The sequence below is a fragment of the Lethenteron reissneri genome, unplaced genomic scaffold (genome assembly GCF_015708825.2).
Source record: "Lethenteron reissneri isolate LAM-NWPU_2019-01 unplaced genomic scaffold, ASM1570882v1 scaffold_140, whole genome shotgun sequence".
Lineage (NCBI taxonomy): Eukaryota > Metazoa > Chordata > Hyperoartia > Petromyzontiformes > Petromyzontidae > Lethenteron > Lethenteron reissneri.
In genome coordinates, this window is record NW_026891113.1 from 336,576 (window position 1) to 364,451 (window position 27,876).

The window sequence follows — 27,876 nt, forward strand, 5'->3', positions numbered from 1 at the left end:
GAGTGATCTTGTCAATGCTTTATAATGTGTACAGATGAAAGTCTTCCTTTTAAGTTCCAGAAGTGTTCACTCATTTTAGGATGACAACAATGTTATACTTATATAGATGCGTTGCTTCGTCTGGTGGTTGTATCATCGGGACTGGTAAATGTGTGGTGTTTATGGTAGAATGTGCCATGTCATCTTCTCACAGCTAATTGCGTGTTAAAGTTTATTCTAGACATCGTCACGTTAAGGTGGTGCTTTGTAGTCCTATCGGACTACTTGGTGATGTGTTGTGAAGCGCAGTGGTTGTGTGGTGGTTCAATTTCTAATTTTACTCTCGTGGTTAAGTGGTTTTGTTGAGCTAAAGTTGGAGAAATACTGTGATCACAACTTTGCTCAATATTTTAAACATGTTCTTTAATTGTTTTTATTATTGTGTAATAAATAAAATAACTTAAAATAATAGGTTTCAGAGTGTGCGTGGATTGCACGTTCGTTGTTCTTGTGTTTGATGGCTTGGACTTCTGGACGAATGGCTTCAGTCGAACAGGACGTCAATGGGGAAATCGATGTTTACGTGTTATATTTTAAGAATATGTTTTAACTGTTGAATTCCTATTGGGAAATCATCTGCCTAGTTCCTTCCTGTTTGAGCATGCGTATTAATAAAGATTTTGATACGAGTGTTAACGTGAATTTTCTTGCAGATTAATAAAGACCTGAATTGTTTTTAAAGATGACTGATCGTGCGTTATTTCAACCATATCCTTCCTTAAAAAAAACACGGACGAGTAGACATACACACACAAGTGTGCTTATAAACACGACTGTCTATACAGCGGTGTGCATTCACACACGAGTGGGCATGTGTCTCGACGAGTTTTAACTTTAATTTTATTGCAGAACAATAAAGATCTGACATGTTAAAGATGACTAATCGTCCCTTATTGCTACAATGTTCATAGCGAACACGTGTGGAGGCGAGTTTCAGGTGAAGCATCTCCAGCACACAAGTTGACCCTCACCTGGCAGCATCGTGGCTGTCCGCTGATCACACTCATGACGTCACACTCATGACGTCACACGCACGAGCTGTAGGGGCGGGGCTCTGTCTGCTCAGTGGCGCTGTTTTCATTAATTTAGCACCACGAGCGGGGAGTCTCATCCCTGTAGTTCCCTGTTGTGGTGCCGCATTCATTACCACGTTGCCCCTCAATTCTTTGCACACGAGGCTATAATATAATAAGTAGTGCGTTCCACTCAGAGGTCGAAAACGGGTTTTGATTCCTTACCCGTACCCTTAAGCTAAACACGGAATTATGCATGTAGATGTATGTAATTATTCAAACAGTGGGATGTACATACATATTAAAGTTTAATTAGTTAAGCTATGTTGATTAATATGCGGATTGTAAATGTAGAAATTAACTATTTAATGCAATAGCCAAGTCGAGAACAAAGGATTTGAATGCTAGAGGGGAGTTATAAGGGGCTTAAAATCAGATCTCAAGACCATTTCGAGAGGGATTTCGCTGTGGATAGACGCGCAACTCCTCGCTGTGCAGATTACCCTTCTCCTGCGAGACCCAGCCTGGCGAGCACGATTGCGTGGCGACTCGGAGAGTTCGTGGCGATCTCTTCAGACGGGTTACAGGGACATCGACACGCCGTGCATCAACAAGTAAGTGTCTTCGTTAGAGGATAAAACTGGTAGTCGCGTGTAGCTCGACTTACGAGACGTTACTGTGTATCGGTTAGACGGTAGTGAGAGTTTTCTTGTGTGGATTTTATTTAGACATCCACGCAGCTTAGAGGGTGCCTTTAACTATCAACAACAACCGAGACTGTTACTCTGCTCTGAAGAATCAGTCACATGGAGCAGATGAACTCTCCACAGCGCCACGCACACACGGGCGAGAAGCCGTTCAATTGCTCTGTGTGTGGGAAGGCATTTTCACGGAAATCACATCTTAACACTCACCAGAAAACACACACGGGCGAGAAGCCATTCAAGTGCTCTGTGTGTGGGAAGGCATTTTTACAGAAATCACATCTTAACACTCACAAGAAAACACACACGGGCGAGAAGCCATTCAATTGTTCTGTGTGTGGGAGGGCATTTGCATGGAAATCAAATCTTCACAGTCACCAGAAAACACACTCAGGCGAGAAGCCATTCAAGTGCTCTCTTTGTGGGAAGGCATTTGCAAGGAAGTCAGATCTTCACAGGCACCAGAAAACACACTCGAGTGAAAAGACATTTAATTGCTCTACGAGGGAGAGGACATGTTCACAGTCATCACCCCGAAACAAGCATCAAAGTGCTGAAATGAGTCCTGAAAAAAATGCATGTTTCGAACCTAGGCAGGTGGATCCTGAGAGATTGCTGAATGTAGTGGATGCAATGAGTCCTGACGACAATTCCTCTTTCGACCCCATGAAGTTGGATCCGGAGAGATGGCTGGATGTAGTGGAGTTTCTGAAAACTCAAACGTATTGAGTACATCTGTTAACTGTTGAATTATGTATATTCGTGTCTCTTAGATATTTTTTCAGCGATTTCCATTACTCCAAGCAAGAGTGATCTTGTCAATGCTTTATAATGTGTACAGATGAAAGTCTTCCTTTTAAGTTCCAGAAGTGTTCACTTATTTCAGGATGACAACAATGTTATACTTCTATAGATGCGTTGCTTCGTCTGGTGGTTGTATCATCGGGACTGGTAAATGTGTGGTGTTTATGGTAGAAGGTGCCATGTCATCTTCTCACAGCTAATTGCGTGTTAAAGTTTATTCTAGACTTCGTCACGTTAAGGTGGTGCTTTGTAGTCCTATCGGACTACTTGTTGAAGTGAAGCGCAGTGGTTGTGTGGTGGTTCAATTTCTAATTTTACTCTCGTGGTTAAGTGGTTTTGTTGAGCTAAAGTTGGAGAAATACTGTGATCACAACTTTGCTCAATAATAGGTTTCAGAGTGTGCGTGGATTGCACGTTCGTTGTTCTTGTGTTTGATGGCTTGGACTTCTGGACGAATGGCTTCAGTCGAAAAGGACGTCAATGGGGAAATCGACGTTTACGTGTTAGATTTTAGGAATATGTTTTAACTGTTGAAATTGGGAAATAATCTGCCCAGTTCCTTCCTGTTTGAGCATGCGTATTAATAAATATTTCGATACGAGTGTTAACGTGAATTTTCTTTTAGATTAATAAAGACCTGAATTGTTTTTAAAGATGACTGATCGTACGTTATTTCAACCATATCCTTCCTTAAAAAAAAACACGGACGAGTAGACATACACACACAAGTGTGCTTATAAACACGACTGTCTATACAGCGGTGTGCAATCACACACGAGTGTGCATGTGTTTCTACGCGTTTTAACTTTAATTTTCTTGCAGAACAATAAAGACCTAACATGTTAAAGATGACTAATCGTCCCTTATTGCTACAATGTTCATAGCGAACACGTGTGGAGGCGAGTTTCAGGTGAAGCATCTCCAGCACACAAGTTGACCCTCACCTGGCAGCATCGTGGCTGTCCGCTGATCACACTCATGACGTCACACTCATGACGTCACACGCACGAGCTGTAGGGGCGGGGCTCTGTCCGCTCAGTGGCGCTGTTTTCATTAATTTAGCACCACGAGCGGGGAGTCTCATCCCTGTAGTTCCCTGTTGTGGTGCCGCATTCATCACCACGTTGCCCCTCAATTCTTTGTACGACATAATATGAAAATAAGTTGTGTGTTCCACTACACAAACTTACACGAGTACACATATACACTCCCTTGTACACACACCCACACACGAGTGGACATACACAGCGGTGGTGAAAAATGCACGAATGTGCATCCACCACGCTTTGTACACACAAAGATAAAGATCACCCGTATAGCATTAACAGACTGTAGGGGCAAGTGCTGTTAGCGAACACCTATGAAGGTCGCAACGGTACACGAGGGGGTGAGTGGCCAGCACCACGCCCGACCGCCTTTGTCTCCCCAGTGGCAATGTTTACACACCGCACCAGGTACTCATTTGAGGCTGAGTCGACCTAGGGGAGGCCCGGGACCAGTTCGGATAATCGTCCCTGGTGTTGGCCGTGAGCGGGAATCGAACCCGTGTCACCGGGTTCATAGCGCAGCGCGCTAACCGCTACACCACCGCTCCCCACATATACACTCCGTTGTACACACACCCACACACGAGTGGACATACACAGTGCTGTAGGAAAATGCACGAATGTGCATACACACCGCTTTGTACATACACACACGGGTGCACATGCATACACGAGTGCGTACACCCATTTGTGCATCTATACATACGACACATATGTATAGATGCACAAATGAGTGTAAATGCATCGGGGTGTAGATACATGCACAGTGTAATTGCACACAGCAATATACATAAACACATGTGCACGTATACAGCAGTGTGCATGCTCAGGGATTGCGTTTCAACACACACAAATATGCGAGCACACACGATTGTACATACATACACACATGTACAGACCCACACGTGTCCATGAACGAGTGTAAATACACACACGAGTGCACATGCACACGAATATACCCACAGAGAAGTACACAACCATGTACATACACATGGCTACAGTTCCCTGCTGTAATGGCTGGTGCTTATGCTAGAAGGTGGCATGTGTTGTAATTATTGCACAGCAAATGATGTGAGTGTGTTGTCTTGTTTATTCCAAACTTTGTCACGTTAAGGTGGTGCTTCGTAGTCCTATCGGATTACTTGTTGATGTGGTGTGATGCGCATTGGTTGTGAGGTGTTTCAATTCCTGATGTTACTCTCGTTGTTAAGTGGTCTTGTTGAGCTAAAGTTGGAGAAAGACATTGCTCACTCACGCTTACAAGCGATACCATTTCGATTATCAATAAAAGTGTAAGACAGCAATCGTAATAATTGTCGTGAATTAAATTAAACAAATCACCTTGATTTACTGACGCGCTCATATCAACACAAATACTTAAATATATTTTATAATACAAAGTCAGTACAGTATACATTTGCACCTCTTAGTCGAAGTCGAAGTGGACATCAGCATTTTGATACTTCAGACTGTATGTCGATGTTAAATCCTCTAAACTTGCATCAGTTTAAAGGACATTGTCGGGTGAATATTGGAAAATTAACACGAAGCACGGAATTATGCATGGATATGTAGATCTTTATTTAAACGGAAGCGTACAATTATGCAGTGAGATATGCATATGTATTAAGGTTAAATTACAATGGACGGATTAGCTAAGCTATGTTGCTACATATGCGGATTGTTAATGTAAAATTAACAATTGAATGCAAAGTCTATGATAATCCAAGACGAGAACAAAGGATTTGAATGCTAGAGGGGAGTTATAAGGGGCTTAAAATCAGTCCTCAAGACCATTTCGAGAGGGATTTCGCTGAGGATAGACGCGCAACTCCTCGCTCTGCAGATTACCCTTCTCCTGCGAGACCCAGCCTGGCGAGCACGATTGCCTGGCGACTGGGAGAATTCGTGGCGATCTCTTAAGACGGGTTACAGGGACATCGACACGCCGTGCATCAACAAGTAAGTGTCTTCGTTAGTGGATAAAACTGGTAGTCGCATGTAGCCCGACTTACGAGACGTTACCGTGTCCCGGTTAGACGTTAGTGAGAGTTTGCTTTTTGGCGACCTGAGCCAGACATCCACGCAGCTTAGAGAGTGCATTTAACTCTCAACAACACCCGCGACTGTTACTCTGCTCTGAAGAATCAGTCACATGGAGCAGATACTCTCTCCACAGCGCCACGCACACACGGGCGAGAAGCCGTTCAATTGCTCTGCGTGTGGGAAAGGATTTTCACGGAAATCAAATCTTCACAGGCACGAGAAAGCACACTCGGGCGAGAAGCCATTCAAATGCTTTGTGTGTGGGAAGGCATTTGCAAGGAAGTCACATCTTCACAGTCACCAGAAAACACACACGGGCGAGAAGCCGTTCAAGTGCTCTGTTTGTGGGAAGGCATTTGCGGAGAAAACAACTCTTAACAGTCACCAGAAAACACACACGGGCGAGAAGCCATTCAAGTGCTCTATTTGTGGTAAAACATTTTCACAGAAATCTAATCTTCACAGTCACCAGAAACACACTCGGGCGAGAAGCCATTCAAGTGCTCTCTTTGTGGGAAGGCATTTGCATGGAAGTCAGCTCTTCACAGGCACCAGAAAACACACTCGGGTGAAAAGACATTTAATTGCTCTACGAGGGAGAGGACATGTTCACAGTCATCACCCCGAAACAAGCATCAAAGTGCTGAAATGAGTCCTGAAAAAAAATGCATCTTTCGAACCTATGCAGTTGGATCCTGAGAGATGGCTGAATGTAGTGGATGTAACGAGTCCTGACGACAATTCAACTTTCGACCCCATGAAGTTGGATCCGGAGAGATGGCTGGATGTAGTGGAGTTTCTGAAAACTCAAACGTATTGAGTACATCTGTTAACTGTTGCATTGTGTATATTCGCGTATCTAAGATATATTTTTTCAGTGATTTCCAGTACTCCGAGCTAGAGTGATGTTGTGAATGCTCTATAATGTGTTCAGATGAAAGCCTTCCTTTTAAGTTCCAGAAGTGTTCACTTATTTCAGGATGACAACAATGTTATACTTCTATAGATGCGTTGCTTCGTCTGGTGGTTGTATCATCGAGAGTGGTAAATGTGTGGTGTTTATGGTAGAAGGTGCCATGTCATCTTCTCACAACTAATTGCGTGTTAAAGTTTATTCTAGACTTCGTCACGTTAAGGTGGTGCTTTGTAGTGCAATCGGATTACTTGTTGATGTGTTGTGAAGCGCAGTGGTTGTGTGGTGGTTCAATTTCTAATTTTACTCTCGTGGTTAAGTGGTTTTGTTGAGCTAAAGTTGGAGAAATACTGTGATAACAACTTTGCTCAATATTTTAAACATGTTCTTAATTTTCGATTTAAAGCTTTCGTGACTGCAGGGATTCATCTTCTTGGTTCTTTCAGGTAAAGTGACGTAGAATGGAAATAATAAAATAATAATATTTTATGATGTTTTATTTTTATTATTTTATTATTTCCATTCTACGTGACTTTACCGAAAGAACCAAGAAGGTTAATTTACTTGCAGAACAATAAAAACCTGACATGTTAAAGATGACTAATCGTCCCTTATTGCTACAATGTTCATAGCGAACACGTGTGGAGGCGAGTTTCAGGTGAAGCATCTCCAGCACACAAGTTTACCCTTTTTTTTGGCTAGTCCCGTGTGTGTTTGTTGTGTGAGGTGTCTTGATAGCAGTCGTTCTCCACTGTAGTTCTGGCATCTGCTGCTCAGATTCCTTCCACAGCTGTGGTCCCAGTGGCACCGTCTCTCCGGGGGGGAACCATGTGGTGTGTGTGTGTGACGTGTATCACGGGGTGTGTGGGTGTGTGCCTGGGATGTGTCACGGGGTGGGTGGGTAGTCTGGTGATAGTGGTCATGGTTGGCAGCGATCCACGACCACAACAACCACCCCTACTGTGTGGTGGCCATGCCACCACAAAGCAGCACGCGGCGGAGGAGTGAGGTGATCGCTCTCGCCACGCGAGCAAGGCCCCCTCGCTTCCTCTTCTTTCCCTGCATCAACAACAACAACAATAACCGCCATTCGCCACTAAGTGGCGGTGACGTCACCACGACGCTTGTGCCAGGCCAAGTGCACCTTGAGGCTACCACGTGAAGTGTCGAACGCCCGCTGGCAGGAGGTCACGGGGCAGACCCAGCAGGTGCCACGGGTCGACTGACCGAGATTACCGAGATGACTGGCTGATGCACCACCTGTGCCCCCTACTGTACCAACTTGCTGTGCTTTAGCCACCCGGCGCTCCGCTCGTTGTTGTGAGCGTCGCTTCTCCGCCCTCCGTTGTTGTTGGAGGGCGACTGCCTCCAACTGCCCAGTAGCGTCCTTCACGAGCCTGCATCACCACCTCCACCACCTGCACCTCCTCCACCTCCTCCTTTGTCTCGTCCTCCATCTCTTCCGTCGTGAGAATTATTTATTATGTTTTATTTTATTATTTTATTACTTTCCTTCTACGTGACTTTAACGAAAGAACCATGAAGATGAATCCCTGCAGTTTAGAGGACATTGTCGGGTGAATATTAGCAAATTCACAGGAAGCACGGAATTATGCATGGAGATGTATGTAATTATTCAAACAGAAGTGTACAATTACGCAGTAGGATGTACATACGTATTAAGGTTAAATTACAATGGCCAGATTAGCTAAGCTATGTTGCTACATATGCGGATTGTTAATGTAAAAATTAACAATTGAATGCAAAGTCTATGATAATCCAAGACGAGAACAAAGGATTTGAATGCTAGAGGGGAGTTATAAGGGGCTTAAAATCAGTCCTCAAGACCATTTCGAGAGGGATTTCACTGAGGATAGACGCTCGACTCCTCGCTCTGCAGATTACCCTTCTCCTGCGAGACCCAGCCTGGCGACTGGGAGAGTTCGTGGCGATCTCTTCAGACGGGTTACAGGGACATCGACACGCCGTGCATCAACAAGTAAGTGTCTTCGTTAGTGGATACAACTGGTAGTCGCGTGTAGCCCGACTTACGAGACGTTACTGTGTGTCTTGGTTAGACGGTAGTGAGAGTTTGCTTCTTGGCGATTTGAGACAGACATCCACGCAGCTTAGAGAGTGCCTTTAACTATCAACAACAACCGAGACTGTTACTCTGCTCTGAAGAATCAGTCACATGGAGCAGATGAACTCTCCACAGTGCCACGCACACACGGGCGAGAAGCCGTTCAATTGCTCAGTGTGTGGGAAGGCATTTTCACATAAATCAGATCTTCACAGGCACCAGAAAACACACTCGGGCGAGAGGCCATTCAAGTGCTCTGTTTGTGGGAATGCATTTTCACAGAAATCAAATCTTCACAGTCACCAGAAAATACACTCGGGCGAGAAGCCATTCAAGTGCTCTGTTTGTGGGAAGGCATTTTCACTGAAATCAAATCTTCACAGTCACCAGAAGACACACACGGGTGAGAAGCCATTCAAATGCTCTGCGTGTGGGAAGGCATTTGCATGGAAGTCAGCTCTTCGCAGGCACCATAAAACACACTAGGAGGAAAAGCCATTCATTTGCTCTCCGAGGGAGAAGACATGTTCACGGCCATCACTCCAAAACAAGCATCAGAAGATGCGCAATGATGATGAAGTGATATCAAAAAGTAAGATGCAAAGTACTGCAATGAGTCCTGAAAAAAATTCATCTTTTGAACCGAGGCAGGTGGATCCTGAGAGATGCCTAGATGTAGTGGATGTCATGAGTCCTGACAACAATTCCTCTTTCGATCTCATGCAGTTGGATCTTGAGAGGTTGCTGGATGTAATGAGCCCTGACGACAATTCATCTTTCGACCCCATGCAGTTGGATCCTGAGAGATGGCTAGATGTAGTGGATGTAATCAGCGCTGAAGACAATTCCACTTTCGACCCCATGCAGTTGGATACTCAAAAATGGCTGCTGGAGTGGCTGGAAAATCAAAGTTTTGAGCACTTCTTTTAGCTGTTGAAGTCCTGGAACGTGCATGTCTGTATCTCTGTAAGATCAATTAATAACGTACAACTCTTTTTGAATCAGTGATTTGCAGCAGTACTCCAAGCTAGTGTGATCATTTGAACAAATATGTTTGATTGCTCTGTGTGTTTGAAGCATTTTCACGGGTTAGAAAACACTTCACAAGTCATCAGGAATAAAAGCTGAATTCGAAAGTGATGTAATGAATTCTAAAGGAATTCCACTTTCGACCCCATGAAGTTGGATATGAAGAGATGGCTGGATGTAGTGGAGTGGCTGAAGACTCTAACGTATTGAGTACATCTGTTAACTGTTGCCCTGTGAATATTCGTGTCTCTAAGATATATTTTTTCAGTCATTTCCATTACTCCGAGCTAGAGTCATGTGAATGTGTTCAGATAAAAGCCTTCCTTTTAAGTTCCAGAAGTGTTCACTTACTTCAGGATGGCAACAATTTTATACTTCGAAAGATACATTGCTTCGTCTGGTAGTTGGATCATCGGGGCTGTTAAATGGCTGGTGCTTATGCTAGAAGGTGGCATGTGTTGTAATTTTCTCACAGCAAATGATGTGAGCGTGCTGTCTTGTTAATTCCAGACTGTGTCACGTTAAGCTGGTGCTTCGTAGTCCTATCGGACTACTTGTTGATGTGTTGTGAAGCGCAGTGGTTGTGTGGTGGTTCAATTCTAATTTTACTCTCGTGGTCAAGTGGTTTTGTTGAGCTAAAGTCGGAGAAATACTGTGATCACAACTTTGCTCAATATTTTAAACATGTTCTTTTATTTTATTTTATCATTGTGTAATAAATAAAATAACTTAAAATAATTGATTTAAGATTGTGCGTGGATTGCACGTTCGTTGTTCTTGTGTTTGATTGCTTCAGTCGAAAAGGACGTCAATGGGGAAATCGACGTTTACCGTGTTAGATTTTAAGAATATGTTTTAACTGTTGAATTCCTATTGGGAAATAATTTTGCCTAGTTCCTTCCTGTTTGAGCAAGGCGTATTAAAAAAGATTTCGATACGAGTGTTAACGTGAATTTTCTTGCAGATTAATAAAGACCTGAATTGTTTTTAAAGATGACTGATCGTACGTTATTTCAACCATATCCTTCCTTTAAAAAACACGGACGAGTAGACATACACACACAAGTGTGCTTATAAACACGACTTTCTATACAGCGGTGTGCATTCACACACGAGTGTGCATGTGTCTCTACGAGTTTTAACTTTAATTTACTTGCAGAACAATAAAGACCTGACATGTAAAAATGACTAATCGTCCCCTTATTGAAGAAGAGAAATGATAAAATAATAAAAATAAAACAATACATTTTTTATAAATGTTTTTTTATTATGTTTTATTTTATTAAATATAAAAAATAATAATTAAAACATAATAAAATTACTTTAAATTTATTTTTATTATTTCCCTTCTACGTGACTTTACCGCAAGAACCAAGAAGATGAAGAAGAAAATAAAACATAATAAAATAATTGTATTATGTTTATTTCTATTATTTTATTATTTCCCTTCTTCGTGACTTTACCGAAAGAACCAAGAAGGTTAATTTACTTGCAGAACAATAAAGACCTGACATGTTAAAGATGACTAATCGTCCCTTATTGCTACAATGTTCATAGCGAACACGTGTGGAGGCGAGTTTCAGGTGAAGCATCTCCAGCACACAAGTTGACCCTCACCTGGCAGCATCGTGGCTGTCCGCTGATCACACTCATGACGTCACACTCATGACGTCACACGCACGAGCTGTAGGGGCGGGGCTCTGTCCGCTCAGTGGCGCTGTTTTCATTAATTTAGCACCACGAGCGGGGAGTCTCATCCCTGTAGTTCCCTGTTGTGGTGCCGCATTCATCACCACGTTGCCCCTCAATTCTTTGTACGACACGATATGAAATAAGTTGTGTGTTCCACTACACAACTTACACGAGTACACATACACTCCCTTGTACACACACCCACACACGAGGGACATACACGCGGTGAGAAAAATGCACGATGTGCATCCACCCGCTTTGTACACACAAAGATAAAGATCCCCCGTATAGCCTTAACAGACTGTAGGGGCAAGTGCTGTTAGCGAGCACCTATGAAGGCCGCAACGGTACACGAGGGGGTGGGTGGCCAGCACCACGCCCGACCGCCTTTGTCTCCCTCGTGGCAATGTTTACACACCGCACCAGGTACTCATTTGAGGCTGAGTCGACCTAGGGGAGGCCCGGGACCGGTTCAGATAATCGTCACTGGTGTTGGCCGTGAGGGAATCGAACCCGTGTCACCGGGTTCATAGCGCAGCGCGCTAACCGCTACACCACCGCTCCCCACATATACACTCCTTGTACACACACCCACACACGAGTGGACATACACAGTGCTGTAGGAAAATGCACGAATGTGCATACACACCGCTTTGTACATACACACGCGGGTGCACATGCATACACGAGTGCGTACACCCATTTGTGCATCTATACAAACACATATGTATAGATGCACAAATGAGTGTAAATGCATCGGGGTGTAGATACATGCACAGTGTAATTGCACACAGCAATATACATAAACACATGTGCACGTAACAGCAGAGTGCATGCTCAGGGATTGCGTTTCAACACACACAAATTGCGAGCACACACGATTGTACATACATACACACACGTGTACAGACCCACACGTGTCCATGAACGAGTGTAAATACACACACGAGTGCACATGCACACGAATTACCCACAGAGAAGTACACACCCATGTCCATACACATGGCTACAGTTCCCTGCTGTAATGGCTGGTGCTTATGCTAGAAGGTGGCATGTGTTGTAATTATTGCACAGCAAATGATGTGAGCGTGCTGTCTGTTTATTCCAAACTTTGTCACGTTAAGGTGGCGTTTGTAGTCCTATGGGATTACTTGTTGATGTGGTGTGATGCGCATTGGTTGTGAGTTGTTCAATTCCTGATTTTACTCTCGTTGTTAAGTGGTCTTGTTGAGCTAAAGTTGGAGAAAGACATTGCTCACACACGCTTACAAGCGATACCATTTCGATTATCAATAAAAGTGTATGACAGCAATCGTAATAATTGTCGTGAATTAAATTAAACAAATCACATTGATTTACTGACGCGCTCATATCAACACAAAACTTAAATATATTTTATGAAACAAAGTCAGTATAGTATACATTTGCACCTCTTAGTCGAAATCGAACGGACATCAGCATTTTGATACTTCAGACTCTATGTCGATGTTAAATCCTCTAAACTTGCATCAGTTTAAAGGACATTGTCGGGTGAATATTGGCAAATTAACACGAAGCACTGAATTATGCATGGATATGTAGATCGTTATTTAAACGGAAGCGTACAATTATGCAGTGAGATATGCATATGTATTAAGGTTAAATTACAATGGCCGGATTAGCTAAGCTATGTTGCTACATATGCGGATTGTTAATGTAAAAATTAACAATTGAATGCAAAGTCGATGATAATCCAAGACGAGAACAAAGGATTTGAATGCTAGAGGGGAGTTATAAGGGGCTTAAAATCAGACCTCAAGACCATTTCGAGAGGGATTTCGCTGAGGATAGACGTTCAACTCCTCGCTTCTCCTGCGAGACCCAGCCTGGCGAGCACAATTGCCTGGCGACTGGGAGAGTTCGTGGCGACCTTTCAGACGGGTTACAGGGACATCGACACGCCGTGCATCAACAAGTAAGTGTCTTCGTTAGTGGATAAAACTGGTAGTCGCGTGTAGCCCGACTTACGAGACGTTACTGTGTGTCGGTTAGACGTTAGTGAGAGTTTGCTTCTTGGCGATTTGAGACAGACATCCACGCAGCTTAGAGGGTGCCTTTAACTCTCAACAACACCCGCGACTGTTACTCTGCTCTGAAGAATCAGTTACATGGAGCAGATAAACTATTCACAGCGCCACGCACACACGGGCCAGAAGCCGTTCAGTTGCTCTGTGTGTGGGAAAGCATTTTCACTGAAATCAAATCTTAACACTCACCAAAAACACACTCGGGCGAGAAGCCATTCAATTGCTCTGTGTGTGGGAAGGCATTTGCGGATAAATCAAATCTTAACAGTCACCAGAAGACACACTCGGGCGAAAAACCATTCAATTGCGCTGTGTGCGGGAAGGCATTTTCACGGAAATCAATTCTTATAGATCACCAAAAACACACTCGGGCGAGAAGCCATTCAGGTGCTCTCTTTGTGGGAAGGCATTTGCATGGAAGTCAGCTCTTCACAGGCACCAGAAAACACACTCGGGTGAAAAGACATTTAATTGCTCTACGAGGGAGAGGACATGTTCACAGTCATCACCCCGAAACAAGCATCAAAGTGCTGAAATGAGTCCTGAAAAAAAATGCATCTTTCGAACCTATGCAGTTGGATCCTGAGAGATGGCTGAATGTAGTGGATGTAACGAGTCCTGACGACAATTCAACTTTCGACCCCATGAAGTTGGATCCGGAGAGATGGCTAGATGTAGTGGAGTTTCTGAAAACTCAAACGTATTGAGTACATCTGTTAACTGTTGCATTGTGTATATTCGCGTATCTAAGATATATTTTTTCAGTGATTTCCAGTACTCCGAGCTAGAGTGATGTTGTGAATGGTCTATACTGTGTTCAGATGAACGTATTCCTTTTAATTTCCAGAAGTGTTCACTTATTTCAGGATGACAACAATGTTATACTTCTATAGATGCGTTGCTTCGTCTGGTGGTTGTATCATCGGGAGTGGTAAATGTGTGGTGTTTATGGTAGAAGGTGCCATGTCATCTTCTCACAACTAATTGCGTGTTAAAGTTTATTCTAGACTTCGTCACGTTAAGGTGGTGCTTTGTAGTCCTATCGGACTACTTGTTGATGTGTTGTGAAGCGCAGTGGTTGTGTGGTGGTTCAATTTCTAATTTTACTCTCGTGGTTAAGTGGTTTTGTTGAGCTAAAGTTGGAGAAATACTGTGATCACAACTTTGCTCAATATTTTAAACATGTTCTTTAATTTTTTTTTATCATTGTGTAATAATAAATAACTTAAAGTATAGGTTTCAGAGTGTGCGTGGATTGCACGTTCGTTGTTCTAGTGTTTGATGGCTTGGACTTCTGGACGAATGGCTTCAGTCGAAAAGGACGTCAATGGGGAAATCGACGTTCACGTGTTGAATTTTAAGAATATGTTTTAACTGTTGAAATTGGGAAATAATTTGTCTAGTTCCTTCCTGTTTGAGCATGCGTTTTAATAAAGATTTCAATACGAGTATTAACGTGAATTTTCTTGCAGATTAATAAAGACCTGAATTGTTTTTAAAGATGACTGATCGTACGTTATTTCAACCATATCCTTCCTTGAAAAAACACGGACGAGTAGACATACACACACAAGTGTGCTTATAAACACGACTGTCTATACAGCGGTGTGCAATCACACACGAGTGTGCATGTGTTTCTACGAGATTTAACTTTAATTTTCTTGCAGAACAATAAAGACCTGACATGTTAAAGATGACTAATCGTCCCTTATTGCTACAATGTTCATAGCGAACACGTGTGGAATGCGAGTTTCAGGTGAAGCATCTCCAGCACACAAGTTTACCCTCACCTGGCAGCATCGTGGCTGTCCGCTGATCACACTCGTGACGTCACACGCACGAGCTGTAGGGGCGGGGCTCTGTCCGCTCAGTGGCGCTGTTTTCATTAATTTAGCACCACGAGCGGGGAGTCTCATCCCTGTAGTTCCCTGTTGTTGTGCCGCATTCAACACCACATACACACACGGGTGCACATGCATACACGAGGGAGTACACCCATTTGTGCATCTATACATACAACACATATGTATAGATGCACAAATGAGTGTAAATGCATCGTGGTGTAGATACATGCACAGTGTAATTGCACACAGCAATATACATAAACACATTTGCACGTATACAGTAGTGTGCATGCTCAGGGATTGCGTTTCAACACACAAATATGTGAGCACACACGATTGTACATACATACACGAGTGCACATGCACACGAATGTACCCACAGAGAAGTACAACCCATGTACATACACATGGCTACAGTTCCCTGCTGTAATGGCTGGTGCTTATGCTAGAAGGTGGCATGTGTTGTAATTATTGCACAGGAAATGAGGTGGTTCAATTTCTAATTTTACTCTCGTGGTTAAGTGGTTTTGTTGAGCTAAAGTTGGAGAAATACTGTGATCACAACTTTGCTCAATATTTCAAACATGTTCTTTAATTTTCGATTTAAAGCTTTCGTGACTGCAGGGATTCATCTTCTTGGTTCTTTCGGTAAAGTCACGTAGAATGGAAATAATAAAATAATAATATTTTATTATGTTTTTATTTATTTTATTTTTTTCTATTCTACGTGACTTTACTGAAAGAACCAAGAAGATGTTCTTAAAAAATTTTTTATCATTGTGTAATAAACAAAATAACTTTCAATAATAGGTTTCAGAGTGTGCGTGGATTGCACGTTCGTTTTTCATGTGTTTGATGGCTTGGACTTCTGGACTAATAGCTTCAGTCGAAAAGGACGTCAATGGGGAAATCGACGTTTACGTGTTAGATTTTAAGAATATGTTTTAACAGTTGAATTCCTGTTGGGAAATAATTTGCCTAGTTCCTTCCTGTTTGAGCATGCGTATTAATAAAGATTTCGATACGAGTATTAACGTGAATTTTCTTGCAGATTAATAAAGACCTGAATTGTTTTTAAAGATGACTGATCGTACGTTATTTCAACCATATCGTTCCTTTAAAAAACACGGACGAGTAGACATACACACACAAGTGTGCTTATAAACACGACTGTCTATACAGCGGTGTGCATTCACACACGAGTGTGCATGTGTTTCTATGAGTTTTAACTTATTTTACTTGCAGAACAATAAAGACCTGACATGTTAAAGATGACTAATCGTCCCTTATTGCTACAATGTTCGTAGCGAACACGTGTGGATGCGAGTTTCAGGTGAAGCATCTCCAGCACACAAGTTGACCCTCACCTGGCAGCATCGTGGCTGTCCGCTGATCACACTCGTGACGTCACACTCATGACGTCACACGCACGAGCTGTAGGGGCGGGGCTCTGTCCGCTCAGTGGCGCTGTTTTCATTAATTTAGCACCACGAGCGGGGAGTCTCATCCCTGTAGTTCCCTGTTGTGGTGCCGCATTCATCACCACGTTGCCCCTCAATTCTTTGTACGACACGATATGAAAATAAGTTGTGTGTTCCACTACACATACTTACACGGGTACACATATACACTCCCTTGTACACACCCACACACGAGTGGACATACACAGCGGTGGAGAAAAATGCACGAATGTGCATCCACCACACTTTGTACACACAAAGATAAAGATCCCCCGTATAGCCTTAACAGACTGTAGGGGCAAGTGCTGTTAGCGAGCACCTATGAAGGCCGCAACGGTAGACGAGGGGGTGGGTGGCCAGCACCACGCCTGACCGCCTTTGTCTCCCCAGTGACGATGTTTACACAGCGTGTATCACGGCGTGTGTGCCTGGGATGTGTCACGGGGTGGGTGGGTAGTCTGGTGATAGTGGTCATGGTTGGCAGCGATCCACGACCACAACAACCACCCCTACTGTGTGGTGGCCATGCCACCACAAAGCAGCACGCGGCGGAGGAGTGAGGTGATCGCTCTCGCCACGCGAGCAAGCCCCCTCGCTTCCTCTTCTTCCCTGCATCAAAACAACACAATAACCGCCATTCGCCACTAAGTGGCGGTGACGTCACCACGACGCTTGTGCCAGGCCAAGTGCACCTTGAGGCTACCACGTGAAGTGTCGAACGCCCGCTGGCAGGAGGTCACGGGGCAGACCCAGCAGGTGCCACGGGTCGACTGACCGAGATTACCGAGATGACTGGCTGATGCACCACCTGTGCCCCCTACTGTACCAACTTGCTGTGCTTTAGCCACCCGGCGCTCCGCTCGTTGTTGTGAGCGTCGCCTCCGCCCTCCGTTGTTGGAGGGCGACTGCCTCCAACTGCCCAGTAGCGTCCTTCACGAGCCTGCATCACCACCTCCACCACCTGCACCTCCTCCACCTCCTCCATTGTCTCGTCCTCCAGCTCTTCCGTCGTGAGAATTATTTTATTATGTTTTATTTTTATTATTTTATTACTTCCCTTCTACGTGACTTTACCGAAAGAACCATGAAGATGAATCCCTGCAGTTTAGAGGACATTGTCGGGTGAATATTAGCAAATTCACAGGAAGCACGGAAATATGCATGGAGATGTATGTAATTTTTCAAACATAAGTGTACAATTACGCAATAGGATGTACATACGTATTAAGGTTAAATTACAATGGCCAGATTCGCTAAGCTATGTTGCTACATATGCGGATTGTTAATGTAGAAATTAGCAATTGAATGCAAAGTCTATGATAATCCAAGACGAGAACAAAGGATTTGTATGCTAGAGGGGAGTTATAAGGGGATTAAATTCAGACCTCAAGACCATTTCTAGAGGGATTTCACTGAGGATAGACGCTCGACTCCTCTGTCTGCAGATTACCCTTCTCCTGCGAGACCCAGCCTCGCGAGCGCGATTGCCTGGCGACTGGGAGAGTTCGTGGCGATCTCTTCAGACGGGTTACAGGGACATCGACACGCCGTGCATCAACAAGTAAGTGTCTTCGTTAGTGGATACAACTGGTAGTCGCGTGTAGCCCGACTTACGAGACGTTACTGTGTGTCGGTTAGACGTTAATGAGAGTTTGCTTTTGGCGATTTGAGGCAGACATCCACGCAGCTTAAAGGGTGCCTTTAACTCTCAACAACACCCGCGACTGTTACTCTGCTCTGAAGAATCAGTCACATGGAGCAGATGAACTCTCCACAGCGCCACACACACACGGGCGAGAAGCCGTTCAATTGCTCTGTGTGTGGGAAGGCATTTGCATGGAAATCACATCTTCACAGTCACCAGAAAACACACTCGGGCGAGAAGCCGTTCAAGTGCTCTGTGTGTGGGAAGGCATTTTCACATAAACAACATCTTAACAGACACCAGAAAACACACACGGGCGAGAAGCCATTCAAGTGCTCTGTTTGTGGGAAGGCATTTGCAGAGAAATCAAATCTTAGCAGACACCAAAAATCACACACGAACGAGAAGCCATTCAATTGCGCTGTGTGCGGGAAGGCATTTTCAAGGAAGTCAGATCTTCACAGGCACCAGAAAACACAAACGGGTGAGAAGCCATTAAATTGCTCTACGAGGGAGAGGACATGTTCACAGTCATCACCCCGAAACAAGCATCAGAAGATCCGCAATGATAGTGAAGTGAAATCAAAAGGTGAAATTCAAAGTACTGCAATGAGTCCTGGAAAAAATACATCTTTCAAACCTAGGCAGGTGGATCCTGAGAGATTACTGAATGTAGCGGATGCAATGAGTCCTGGCGACAATTCCTCTTTCGAACCTATGCAGTTGGATCCGGAGAGATGGCTGGATGTAGTGGAGTGGCTGAAGACTCAAACGTATTGAGTACATCTGTTAACTGTTGCCCTGTGTATATTCGTGTCTCTTAGATATATTTTTTCAGTGATTTCCAGTACTCCGAGCTAGAGTGATGTTGTGAATGCTCTATAATGTGTTCAGATGAACGTATTCCTTTTAATTTCCAGAAGTGTTCACTTATTTCAGGATGACAACAATGTTATACTTCTATAGATGCGTTGCTTCGTCTGATGGTTGTATCATCGGGACTGGTAAATGTTTGGTGTTTATGGTAGAAGGTGCCATGTCATCCTCTCACAGCTAATTGCGTGTTAAAGTTTATTCTAGACTTCGTCACGTTAAGGTGGTGCTTTGTAGTCCTATCGGACTACTTGTTGATGTGGTGTGATGCGCAGTGGTTGTGTGGTGGTTCAATTTCTAATTTTACTCTCGTGGTTAAGTGGTTTTGTTGATCTAAAGTTGGAGAAATACTGTGATCACAACTTTGCTCAATATTTTAAACATGTTCTTTAATTTTTTTATCATTGTGTAATAAATAAATAACTTAAAGTATAGGTTTCAGAGTGTGCGTGGATTGCACGTTCGTTGTTCTAGTGTTTGATGGCTTGGACTTCTGGACGAATGGCTTCAGTCGAAAAGGACGTCAATGGGGAAATCGACGTTCACGTGTTGAATTTTAAGAATATGTTTTAACTGTTGAAATTGGGAAATAATTTGTCTAGTTCCTTCCTGTTTGAGCATGCGTTTTAATAAAGATTTCAATACGAGTATTAACGTGAATTTTCTTGCAGATTAATAAAGACCTGAATTGTTTTTGAAGATGACTGATCGTACGTTATTTCAACCATATCCTTCCTTGAAAAAACACGGACGAGTAGACATACACACACAAGTGTGCTTATAAACACGACTGTCTATACAGCGGTGTGCAATCACACACGAGTGTGCATGTGTTTCTACGAGTTTTAACTTTAATTTTCTTGCAGAACAATAAAGACCTGACATGTTAAAGATGACTAATCGTCCCTTATTGCTACAATGTTCATAGCGAACACGTGTGGAGGCGAGTTTCAGGTGAAGCATCTCCAGCACACAAGTTTACCCTCACCTGGCAGCATCCTGGCTGTCAGCTGACACACTCATGACGTCACACTCATGACGTCACACGCACGAGCTGTAGGGGCGGGGCTCTGTCCGCTCAGTGGCGCTGTTTTCATTAATTTAGCACCACGAGCGGGGAGTCTCATCCCTGTAGTTCCCTGTTGTGGTGCCGCATTCATCACCACGTTGCCCCTCAATTATTTGTACGACACGATATGAAAATAAGTTGTGTGTTCCACTACACATACTTACACGGGTACACATATACACTCCCTTGTACACATAAGTGGACATACACAGCGGTGTAGAAAAATGCACGAATGTGCATCCACCCCGCTTTGTACACACAAAGATAAAGATCCCCCGTATAGCTTAACAGACTGTAGGGGCAATACACACACAAATGTGCGAGCACGCACGATTGTACATACATACACACACGTGTACAGACCCACACGTGTCCATGAACGAGTGTAAATACACACACGAATGTACACGCACAGCAGTACACACCCATGTACATACACATGGCTACAGTTCCCTGTTGTGGTACCGCATTCATTACCACGTTGCCCCTCAATTCTTGGTACGACACAATATTATAACAATAACACACGAGTACACACATACACTCCCTTGTACACGCACCCACACACGAGTGGACATACACAGAGCTGTAGATACATACACGAATGTGCATACACACAGCTTTGTACATACACACACGGGTGCACATGCATACACGAGTGCGCATACACACACGAGTATACATACACAGCAGTGTACGTAAACAGGGATTGCGTTTGACATCACAATAAATTGGCGAACAAATGATTATACATACCTATACACATACATACACGCATGTACATATCCACAAAAACAAGTGTAAATATACACGTGTACACACATTGCAGAGTGAATATTAGCAAATGAACGCAAATTATGTGGTGAGATGCACATATGTATTCAGACTTAAGCTCAATAGCCAGATTAGCGAAGCTAATTGCTAGATATGCAGATTGTACATTCTAAAAATAACAATTGAATGTAAAGTTCATAAAATTCAACGTCGGAGAACTTCATCTTTCATCAATGCAACACCATTCCAAACGACCCCACCATTTGTGTGCTGGTGTCATTGACCCAATTCGATTGATACCTGTGACTTACAGCTTTCCACATCTTACGCCACCCTCCCACGCCCCCTTCATTCGTTTTTAAATGCTTTATATTAAGTTCACTCGCTTGCGCGCTTACGACCGTGCAAATCTTTCGGTCGTTTTTTAACCCACTTCCCGTGATCCAATCGAGCTGACATTTTGCACACAGACTCGTTGTGCGTGACAATGTACTTTCGTGAAAAAAATATTTCCAAAATTTTACACTTTTTAGGAAAATTTGTATTATATTTAATTACCAATTGCTTAATGGTGGCAGGCAATCATCTGACCCATAGGTGGCAGCCATCTCAAGCCAGAGGACGAGAGGACTCTAGCCGCCACGCATATAAAGGATTTATAGTGAAACACTTTGTTTTACGGGTTTTTTGTTCTCAGGAGGCAATCCCTGTTGTTGTCAATCCCCAGCCACGAGTAAAGTTTTGCAAAAACAACTTCCTTCATTGACGGTGTTGGACGGTAACGCTGTGCTGGATGTGAGCAATGTCCCGGAGGGAAGGCTCGTAGCCATCACAGTGGCCCACGAGGTCTTTGGACGGGTGCGAGGGGCTGGTAACACCTCAATAGTCAATGCAATTAGCAAAACAACTCGTATTCTTAGGTTTTGTCGGTAAGGTCACGTAGGTAAAACACATTAAAAAGTAAAATAAAATAAAATCACGACGTTTCAGAGGCAACACAAGCTTCCGTCTTCAGGTGGTACCATCACAGCCAAGACAGCTGTATCAAAAAAAAAACTCGTCGCAAATTTTAAACACGTGCAAAATATTGAACACATACACACTGGTGTATATACACACCGAAGGTCGTATGTTACAGACTATAAGATGACGATTGTTTTTTTTGCGTAACGTTATTATGAACCACACTTTCAAGCTAAACCATTCAGATGATTATTCAAAGTTTAACAGAAATTATAACAAAACACACTTGTTTGTTAAAAGCACCGTGCTCAAAACGAGTGTCCTTAAATATGTTTATTAAACAGGTTCAGAACGGTATTAACTTGCACCTATTAGTCCAAGATGGGGCCGGCTAGTTTTTTTTGGCTAGTCCCGTGTGTGTTTGTTGTGTGAGGTGTCTTGATAGCAGTCGTTCTCCACTGTAGTCCTGGCATCTGCTGCTCAGATTCCTTCCACAGCTGTGGTCCCAGTGGCACCGTCTCTCCGGGGGGGAACCATGTGGTGTGTGTGTGTGACGTGTATCACGGGGTGTGTGGGTGTGTGCCTGGGATGTGTCACGGCGTGGGTGGGTAGTCTGGTGATAGTGGTCATGGTTGGCAGCGATCCACGACCACAACAACCACCCCTACTGTGTGGTGGACATGCCACCACAAAGCAGCACGCGGCGGAGGAGTGAGGTGATCGCTCTCGCCACGCGAGCAAGGCCCCCTCGCTTCCTCTTTTTCCCTGCATCAACAACAACAATAACCGCCATTCGCCACTAAGTGGCGGTGACGTCACCACGACGCTTGTGCCAGGCCAAGTGCACCTTGAGGCTACCACGTGAAGTGTCGAACGCCCGCTGGCAGGAGGTCACGGGGCAGACCCAGCAGGTGCCACGGGTCGACTGACCGAGATTACCGAGATGACTGGCTGATGCACCACCTGTGCCCCCTACTGTACCAACTTGCTGTGCTTTAGCCACCCGGCGCTCCGCTCGTTGTTGTGAGCGTCGCTCCTCCGCCCTCCGTTGTTGTTGGAGGGCGACTGCCTCCAACTGCCCAGTAGCGTCCTTCACGAGCCTGCATCACCACCTCCACCACCTGCACCTCCTCCACCTCCTCCTTTGTCTCGTCCTCCATCTCTTCCGTCGTGAAAATTATTTTATTATGTTTTATTTTTATTATTTTATTACTTCCCTTCTACGTGACTGAAGATGAATCCCTGCAGTTTAGAGGACATTGTCGGGTGAATATTAGCAAATTCACAGGAAGCACGGAATTATGCATGGAGATGTATGTAATTATTCAAACAGAAGTGTACAATTACGCAGTAGGATGTACATACGTATTAAGGTTAAATTACAATGGCCAGATTCGCTAAGCTATGTTGCTACATATGCGGATTGTTAATGTAGAAATTAACAATTGAATGCAAAGTCGATGATAATCCAAGACGAGAACAAAGATTTGAATGCTAGAGGGGAGTTATAAGCGGCTTAAATTCAGACCTCAAGACCATTTCGAGAGGGATTTCACTGAGGATAGACGCCGACTCCTCGCTCTGCAGATTACCCTTCTCCTGCGAGACCCAGCCTGGCGAGCACGATTGCCTGGCGACTGGTTGGAGTTCGTGGCGATCTCTTCAGACGGGTTACAGGGACATCGACACGCCGTGCATCAACAAGTAAGTGTCTTCGTTAGTGGATACAACTGGTAGTCGCGTATATCCCGACTTACGAGACGTTACTGTGTGTCGGTTAGACGTTAGTAAGAGTTTGCTTCTTGGCGATTTGAGCCAGACATCCACGCAGCTTAGAGGGTGCCTTTAACGCTCAACAACACCCGCGACGTTACTCTGCTCTGGAAGAATCATTCACATGGAGCAGATACTCTTTCCACAGCGCCACGCACACACGGGCAAGAAGCCGTTCAATTGCTCTGTGTGTGGGAAGGCATTTTCACGGAAATCACATCTTAACACTCACCAGAAAACACACACAGGCGAGAAGCCATTCAAGTGCTCTGTGTGTGGGAAGGCATTTTCACAGAAATCACATCTTAACACTCACCAGAAACACACACAGGCGAGAAGCCATTCAATTGCGCTGTGTGTGGGAAGGCATTTGCACAGAATCACATCTTCAGAGTCACCAGAAAACACACACGGGCGAGAAGCCATTCAAGTGCTCTGTTTGTGGGAAGGCATTTGCTTGGAAATCTATTCTTTACAGTCACCAGAAAACACACACGGGCGAGAAGCCGTTCAATTGTTCTATTTGTGGAAAGGCATTTGCGGATAAATCAAATCTTAACAGACACCGGAAAACACACAGAACGAAAAGCGAATCAATTGCGCTGTGTGCGGGAAGGCATTTTCACGGAAATAAAATCTTCACAGTCACCAGAAAACACACTTGGGCGAAACGCCATTCAAGTGCTCTCTTTGTGGGAAGGCATTTGCATAGAAGTCAGCTCTTAACACTCACAAGAAAAACACCTCGGGCGAGAAGCCATTAAATTGCTCTACGAGAGAGAGGACATGTTTACGTTCATCACCCTGAAACAAACTTCAGAAGATCCGCAATGATAGGAAGTGAAATCAAAAGTGAAATGCAATGTGCTGCAATGAGTCCTGAAAAAATGCGTCTTTAGAACCTAGGCAGGTGGATCCTGAGAGATGGCTGAATGTGGTGGAGTGGCTGGAGACTCAAGCGTATTAAGTACATCTGTTAACTGTTGTCCTGTGTATATTCGTGTCTCTTAGATATTTTTTCAGTGATTTCCAGTACACCGAGCTGGAGTGATGTTGTGAATGCTCTATAATGTGTTCAGATGAAAGCCTTCCTTTTAATTTCCAGAAGTGTTCACTTATTTCAGGATGACAACAATGTTATACTTCTATAGATGCGTTGATTAGTTAAGGTGGTGCTTTGTAGTCCTATCGGACTACTTGTGATGTGTTGTGAAGCGCAGTGGTTGTGTGGTGGTTCAATTTCTAATTTTACTCTCGTGGTTAAGTGGTTTTGTTGAGCTTAAGTTGGAGAAATACTGTGATCACAACTTTGCTCAATATTTTAAACATGTTCTTAATTTCGATTTAAAGCTTTCGTGACTGCAGGGATTCATCTTCTTGGTTCTTTCGGTAAAGTCACATAGAATGGAAATAATAAAATAATAATATTTTATTATGTTTTATTTATTTTATTTAATTTTTTCCATTCTACGTGACTTTACTGAAAGAACCAAGAAGATGTTCTTAAAAATGTTTTATCATTGTGTAATAAACAAAATAACTTAAAATAATTAGTTTCAGAGTGTGCGTGGATTGCACGTTCGTTGTTCTAGTGTTTGATGGCTTGACTTCTGGACGAATGGCTTCAGTCGAAAGGACGTCAATGGGGAAATCGACGTTCACGTGTTGAATTTTAAGAATATGTTTTAACTGTTGAAATTGTGAAATAATTTGTCTAGTTCCTTCCTGTTTGAGCATGCGTTTTAATAAGATTTCAATACGAGTATTAACGTGAATTTTCTTGCAGATTAATAAAGACCTGAATTGTTTTTAAAGATGACTGATCGTACGTTATTTCAACCATATCCTTCCTTGAAAAAACACGGACGAGTAGACATACACACACAAGTGTGCTTATAAACACGACTGTCTATACAGCGGTGTGCAATCACACACGAGTGTGCATGTGTTTCTACGCGTTTTAACTTTAATTTACTTGCAGAACAATAAAGACCTGACATGTTAAAGATGACTAATCGTCCCTTATTGCTACAATGTTCATAGCGAACACGCGTGGAGGCGAGTTTCAGGTGAAGCATCTCCAGCACACAAGTTGACCCTCACCTGGCAGCATCGTGGCTGTCCGCTGATCACACTCATGACGTCACACTCATGACGTCACACGCACGAGCTGTAGGGGCGGGGCTCTGTCCGCTCAGTGGCGCTGTTTTCATTAATTTAGCACCACGAGCGGGGAGTCTCATCCCTGTAGTTCCCTGTTGTGGTGCCGCATTCATCACCTCGTTGCCCCTCAATTCTTTGTACGAAACAATATTAAAATAAGTTGTGTGTTCCAATACACATACTTACACGGGTACACATATACACTCCCTTGTACACACACCCACACACGAGTGGACATACACAGCGGTGGAGAACAATGCACGAATGTGCATCCACCCCGCTTTGTACACACAAAGATAAAGATCCCCCATATAGCCTTAACAGACTGTAGGGGCAAGTGCTATTAGCGAGCACCTATGAAGGACCCAACGGTACACGAGGGGTGGGTGGTCAGCACCACGCCCCGACCGCCTTTGTCTCCCCAGTGACGATGTTTACACACCATGTATCACGGGGTGGGTGGGTAGTCTGGTGATAGTGGTCATGGTTGGCAGCGATCCACGACCACAACAACCACCCCTACTGTGTGGTGGACATGCATAGAGAGTTCGTGGCGATCTCTTCAGACGGGTTACAGGGACATCGATACGCCGTGCATCAACAAGTAAGTGTCTTCGTTAGTGGATACAACTGGTAGTCGCGTGTAGCTCGACTTACGAGACGTTACTGTGTCTCGGTTAGACGTTAGTGAGAGTTTGCTTTGTGTGGATTTGAGACAGACATTCACGCAGCTTAGAGGGCGCCTTTAACTCTCAACAACACCCGCGACTATTACTCTGCTCTGAAGAATCAGTCACATGGAGCAGATAAACTCTCCACAGCGCCACGCACACACGGGCGAGAAGCCGTTCAATTGCTCTGTGTGTGGGAAGGCATTTTCACGTAAATCAAATCTTCACAGTCACCAGAAAACACACTCGAGCGAGAATCCATTCAAGTGCTCTCTTTGTGGGAAGGCATTTGCATGGAAGTCAGCTCTTCACAGGCACCAGAAAACACACTCGGGTGAAAAGCCATTAAATTGCTCTACGAGGGAGAGGACATGTTCACAGTCATCACCCCGAAACAAGCATCAAAGTGCTGAAATGAGTCCTGAAAAAAATGCATGTTTCGAACCTAGGCAGGTGGATCCTGAGAGATTGCTGAATGTAGCGGATGCAATGAGTCCTGACGACAATTCCTCTTTCGACCCCATGAAGTTGGATCCGGAGAGATGGCTGGATGTAGTGGAGTTTCTGAAAACTCAAACGTATTGAGTACATCGGTTAACTGTTGAATTATGTATATTCGTGTCTCTTAGATATTTTTACAGCGATTTCCATTACTCCAAGCAAGAGTGATCTTGTCAATGCTTTATAATGTGTACAGATGAAAGTCTTCCTTTTAAGTTCCAGAAGTGTTCACTCATTTTAGGATGACAACAATGTTATACTTATATAGATGCGTTGCTTCGTCTGGTGGTTGTATCATCGGGACTGGTAAATGTGTGGTGTTTATGGTAGAATGTGCCATGTCATCTTCTCACAGCTAATTGCGTGTTAAAGTTTATTCTAGACATCGTCACGTTAAGGTGGTGCTTTGTAGTCCTATCGGACTACTTGGTGATGTGTTGTGAAGCGCAGTGGTTGTGTGGTGGTTCAATTTCTAATTTTACTCTCGTGGTTAAGTGGTTTTGTTGAGCTAAAGTTGGAGAAATACTGTGATCACAACTTTGCTCAATATTTTAAACATGTTTTTTAATTGTTTTTATTATTGTGTAATAAATAAAATAACTTAAAATAATAGGTTTCAGAGTGTGCGTGGATTGCACGTTCGTTGTTCTAGTGTTTGATGGCTTGGACTTCTGGACGAATGGCTTCAGTCGAAAAGGACGTCAA

At 43.8% G+C, this 27,876-nt stretch overlaps 2 pseudogenes; one reads left to right on the forward strand and one right to left on the reverse strand.

Annotated features, from left to right (window-relative positions):
* LOC133362195 (uncharacterized) overlaps window positions 1-27,876 on the reverse strand; it is a 426,135-nt pseudogene that overhangs the window by 291,341 nt on the left and 106,918 nt on the right.
* LOC133362193 (oocyte zinc finger protein XlCOF6-like) lies at window positions 1,898-27,339 on the forward strand (annotated as a pseudogene).